The 5662-nt window shown below is 41.0% G+C and overlaps 1 non-coding gene across 1 annotated transcript; it reads right to left on the bottom strand.

Annotated features, from left to right (window-relative positions):
• Positions 1-1511: 1511 nt before the first annotated feature.
• TRNAK-CUU (transfer RNA lysine (anticodon CUU)) lies at positions 1512-1584 on the bottom strand. Its single transcript has one exon. It is a non-coding gene; the product is annotated as a tRNA-Lys (tRNA).
• Between the last annotated feature and the right edge of the window lie 4078 nt (positions 1585-5662).

The following is a 5662-nucleotide window of genomic DNA, read 5'->3' as shown; positions in this document are numbered from 1 at the left end:
AGTTGCATCCTTGTACGAGGCTGTTTCAGTCCAGAGTGCCAGGGTCACAGTGTTCTGCTTCCACAATACATGATGAAGCTTCCTCAACTGGAACTCAATGCGTGTAAGAATTTCTTCGTTATCAGTAAGCATCTTTGCTAATTCCAGTATTCCAGGCTTTATGGGTTGCAGACATTCACTTGTACTCAGTGATGACACTGACTGTAACACTTGGACATTATCTGGCAAACGTTGACGAAGCTGTTTCACCAACTCCACTACAATCTGTATGTATCTTCCTCGGATATCCTTTTCATCAGGAAGCTTACATTGTGCCATCTCCTTTTCAAACTCGTTCCTCAAGGACGCACGTGGGTCTAAGTAGTTCTCTATTGAATCTCCTTCATTTAATTTCTGCCTGGGATGAGAACCTTAGAACTTATGGAACCAATAAGTTGAATAAGGTCACTTAGCAGTTTGCTTGGATCCAGTGCCTCAGATTTAAATTTCTCATTTACGCACTGGACTTCTCCAAGAATATACTTCAGGAATATCAGGAAGGCATAGTTTTTCTTGTCACAAAACATCTGATAGAGATTCTGATATGTGTAACACCTTTCATCATTTCTTGCTATTTCAATGTGAGTCATAAGTTCAACCCACTGCTGCAGTATTATGACAACTGCTGATTCAGTTGACAGCCATCGAGTCTGGCTTAGCTGTATAGATTTCATTGGAGGTTGACCATCACTGGCAGAGTAGGAGAATCAATTATAGGTTTCTCTGATGATAAAATCCAGGTTCCTAGGGAGATACTCTGCTGCAGCACGAGACAACTAGCAGTAGAGAATGACACACACACACTTGATCAAGATCACATGAGGAACTTCTAACTTGAGTGTATCATACACTCCACTGTTAATACCTGTCATCACAGAAGCATTGTCGGGGCTAATTGCAATAAGGTTTTGTAACTCCAACCCATTATTTTTAAAAGACTTCTTGATGGGATCACATATCCCATTAGCATTACAGTCAGTCAGCTCAACAAGGTCCAAGAAAGTCATTACAATCTTATTCTTACTTTCAGAATAGAACTGGACAACAATACCCAATAATTTCGTTACAGTAATGTCATTACTCTCATCAGTTAAGAAGCTAAACTTCTGACTGCCCATATCACTTTTCAAGTTGCTGTTAAAATGCGGGGCAAACACATTGCTCACAACTGCACTACACTTCCACCTTTTTAACCTGAAATTCTTGCATTCTTTACTGTTTGCAAATCCTGCTTTGCAAAGCTTACTGAGATGATGAACAACACGTAATGTACAATGTTCAGCAGTGAACAGTGACACATTTCCTTCAGTTTCTCGTGCGTCATCACTGACTGTTTCAAACAGAATTGTTGTTGGTCTTTCAGTACTTAATAACTCTTCAGCTGTCTTGTGTTTAGCAGATTGGTAGATCTAGACGGGCGGTGGGTGGTATGTTCAGAAGCTGTTTCATGTTACATCATAGAAAACTGTTACCGCCCAACGTGGGGTTCGAACCCACGACCCCGAGATCAAGAGTCTCGTGCTCTACCGACTGAGCTAGCCGGGCTTATATAAAACCTTGTTCGAGTGTATATGTGTGTCTAAGCGAGGTTAATAACCACCATCATTAACCGCCTAACAACGCTATATTATCAGCGATAACGTTCAATAACTGACCTGAGGTCACATGATAGATACATAAGGGGATCCGACCATGACCTTATCAACGTCCTGAGACCCCGGCTGATGTGTCAGGTTAGATAAGAGGCATAACATCCTCTCTGTCTGATGTTGTGAGAGTAAGACACTAATGGTTAGGAGGCAGCAAGTGTGTCTGGAGACACTCTCCTCTCTGTCTGATGTTGTGAGAGTAAGACACTAATGGTTAGGAGGCAGCAAGTGTGTCTGGAGACACCCTCCTCTCTGTCTGATGTTGTGAGAGTAAGACACAAATGGTTAGGAGGCAGCAAGTGTGTCTGGAGACACTCTCCTCTCTGTCTGATGTTGTGAGAGTAAGACACAAATGGTTAGGAGGCAGCAAGTGTGTCTGGAGACACCCTCCTCTCTGTCTGATGTTGTGAGAGTAAGACACTAATGGTTAGGAGGCAGCAAGTGTGTCTGGAGACACTTTCCTCTCTGTCTGATGTTGTGAGAGTAAGATACTAATGGTTAGGAGGCAGCAAGTGTGTCTGGAGACACTCTCCTCTCTGTCTGATGTTGTGAGAGTAAGACACTAATGGTTAGGAGGCAGCAAGTGTGTCTGGAGACACTCTCCTCTCTGTCTGATGTTGTGAGAGTAAGACACTAATGGTTAGGAGGCAGCAAGTGTGTCTGGAGACACTCTCCTCTCTGTCTGATGTTGTGAGAGTAAGACACTAATGGTTAGGAGGCAGCATGTGTATCTGGAGACACCCTCCTCTCTGTCTGATGTTGTGAGAGTAAGACACAAATGGTTAGGAGGCAGCAAGTGTGTCTGGAGACACTTTCCTCCCTGTCTGATGTTGTGAGAGTAAGATACTAATGGTTAGGAGGCAGCAAGTGTGTCTGGAGACACCCTCCTCTCTGTCTGATGTTGTGCGAGTAAGATACTAATGGTTAGGAGGCAGCAAGTGTGTCTGGAGACACTTTCCTCTCTGTCTGATGTTGTGAGAGTAAGATACTAATGGTTAGGAGGCAGCAAGTGTGTCTGGAGACACCCTCCTCTCTGTCTGATGTTGTGAGAGTAAGACACTAATGGTTAGGAGGCAGCAAGTGTGTCTTGAGACACTCTCCTCTCTGTCTGATGTTGTGAGAGTAAGACACTAATGGTTAGGAGGCAGCAAGTGTGTCTTGAGACACTCTCCTCTCTGTCTGATGTTGTGTGAGTAAGACACTAATGGTTAGGAGGCAGCAAGTGTGTCTGGAGACACTCTCCTCTCTGTCTGATGTTGTGAGAGTAAGACACTAATGGTTAGGAGGCAGCAAGTGTGTCTGGAGAAGGGTAGTAGGTGGTGGGGCCAAGCCTGATGTGTTGATCAAGTAAAATATGTATCATAACGGTTGGTTGGTTGGCTGGTTAGTGAGGATTTAGGCCCATCAACTGCCAGGGTCAATAGGCACATGAACATCAAATTACAACTACCACGCCAATAGTCTTTAACTCCTTTAGGTGTTGATGATAATTCTAATACCACATACACTATATATACCTGGCCCTAGACCCTTACATAGGTACATCATTGATTATATCACGGAACTGTTGACGTAGAGAAACACGAATAACATTTGATTTTGTCTATAATATGGATATTTTGGTTCATATAAACTAATCTGTAGAATTCATTCAATGGTTTTTATCAAAAGCATAAATATCATAAGAATCAATATAGTTTATCAGTTACTGATAAAAGTATTACAAAATGAATCTGAAAGATTGATCATAACGACATTATAAATACAGTTCTGTAAGTCTTCATTTCAAGAAATTAGTAGCTGTATGATTTAAGACCAGTAGGTTTCCCTCGTACCATAATGATTTAAGACCAGTAGGTTTCCCTCGTACCATAATGATTTAAGACCAGTAGGTTTCCCTCGTACCATAATGATTTAAGACCAGTAGGTTTCCCTCGTACCATAATGATTTAAGACCAGTAGGTTTCCCTCGTACCATAATGATTTAAGACCAGTAGGTTTCCCTCGTACTATAATGATTTAAGACCAGTAGGTTTCCCTCGTACCATAATGATTTAAGACCAGTAGGTTTCCCTCGTACCATAATGATTTAAGACCAGTAGGTTTCCCTTGTACCATAATGATTTAAGACCAGTAGGTTTCCCTCGTACCATAATGATTTAAGACCAGTAGGTTTCCCTCGTACCATAATGATTTAAGACCAGTAGGTTACCCTCGTACCATAATGATTTAAGACCAGTAGGTTTCCCTCGTACCATAATGATTTAAGACCAGTAGGTTTCCCTCGTACCATAATGATTTAAGACCAGTAGGTTTCCCTCGTACCATAATGATTTAAGACCAGTAGGTTTCCCTCGTACCATAATGATTTAAGACCAGTAGGTTACCCTCGTACCATAATGATTTAAGACCAGTAGGTTTCCCTCGTACCATAATGATTTAAGACCAGTAGGTTTCCCTTGTACTATAATGATTTAAGACCAGTAGGTTTCCCTCGTACCATAATGATTTAAGACCAGTAGGTTTCCCTCGTACCATAATGATTTAAGACCAGTAGGTTTCCCTCGTACCATAATGATTTAAGACCAGTAGGTTTCCCTCGTACCATAATGATTTAAGACCAGTAGGTTTCCCTCGTACCATAATGATTTAAGACCAGTAGGTTTCCCTCGTACCATAATGATTTAAGACCAGTAGGTTTCCCTCGTACCATAATGATTTAAGACCAGTAGGTTTCCCTCGTACCATAATGATTTAAGACCAGTAGGTTTCCCTCGTACCATAATGATTTAAGACCAGTAGGTTTCCCTCGTACCATAATGATTTAAGACCAGTAGGTTTCCCTCGTACCATAATGATTTAAGACCAGTAGGTTTCCCTCGTACCATAATGATTTAAGACCAGTAGGTTTCCCTCGTACCATAATGATTTAAGACCAGTAGGTTTCCCTCGTACCATAATGATTTAAGACCAGTAGGTTTCCCTCGTACCATAATGATTTAAGACCAGTAGGTTTCCCTCGTACCATAATGATTTAAGACCAGTAGGTTTCCCTCGTACCATAATGATTTAAGACCAGTAGGTTTCCCTCGTACCATAATGATTTAAGACCAGTAGGTTTCCCTCGTACCATAATGATTTAAGACCAGTAGGTTTCCCTCGTACCATAATGATTTAAGACCAGTAGGTTTCCCTCGTACCATAATGATTTAAGACCAGTAGGTTTCCCTCGTACCATAAAACCTTTTACGAAGTAAATCTTGAAAGTAATTTAATATTTCTGAAGGATAATGGTCTATACCTATGATGACACCAACTGTTTATGTACAACCCGTATCTATTCTTCTCTTGTCAGTATTCACAACCAAGTATAACGTCTGCAGTTATACTTTGGGTAGGTTTGTTTTTGACCTTCTTCAACGATGTATTCATCAACACATGTTGAGAAGTAGACGTGATTTACACAACCAATTCTTACGTGGCTGTACAAGTGCTAACAACGGTTTGACTTGTCACACATATCTGCACCCACCCACCCTGGCCTCCAGAAAAGTTATGGTATACGCATATTAGCGGTATCGAAGGATCAGCCTATATATATCATTTCATTTTCAGTATAAATCCCATAATAAAATGCTAAATTATGTGATACATTCCATGGTGATCAATAATTGGTGTGATAGAGTCTATATCCAGCCATGTATCTACCATAACATATCTTTTAGTTGACCAGAAGATTAACTGGGAGGTCGACCAGGGGTTGACTTTGATGTCTACCTGGAGTCAGGTGAGAACTGGTCTGTTTACATGCAAGTCTTTATCGTCTTCTGTTGCTTAAAGATAGGAAGAAGTCATGGAGCTACACACTGGGTTAATTATTTACACCTTCTATATATAAGAAAAAAGAAATGACATGTTAAGAAGTAAATGTTACATCAAAACAAATTCTTAGGTACGCTATGCTTGTCCTAACT

This window comes from Panulirus ornatus, chromosome 70 (assembly GCF_036320965.1).
Source record: "Panulirus ornatus isolate Po-2019 chromosome 70, ASM3632096v1, whole genome shotgun sequence".
Classification (NCBI taxonomy): domain Eukaryota; kingdom Metazoa; phylum Arthropoda; class Malacostraca; order Decapoda; family Palinuridae; genus Panulirus; species Panulirus ornatus.
The sequence above is the reverse complement of the archived record's forward strand: the minus strand, read 5'-3'. Positions and strand labels throughout refer to the sequence as shown.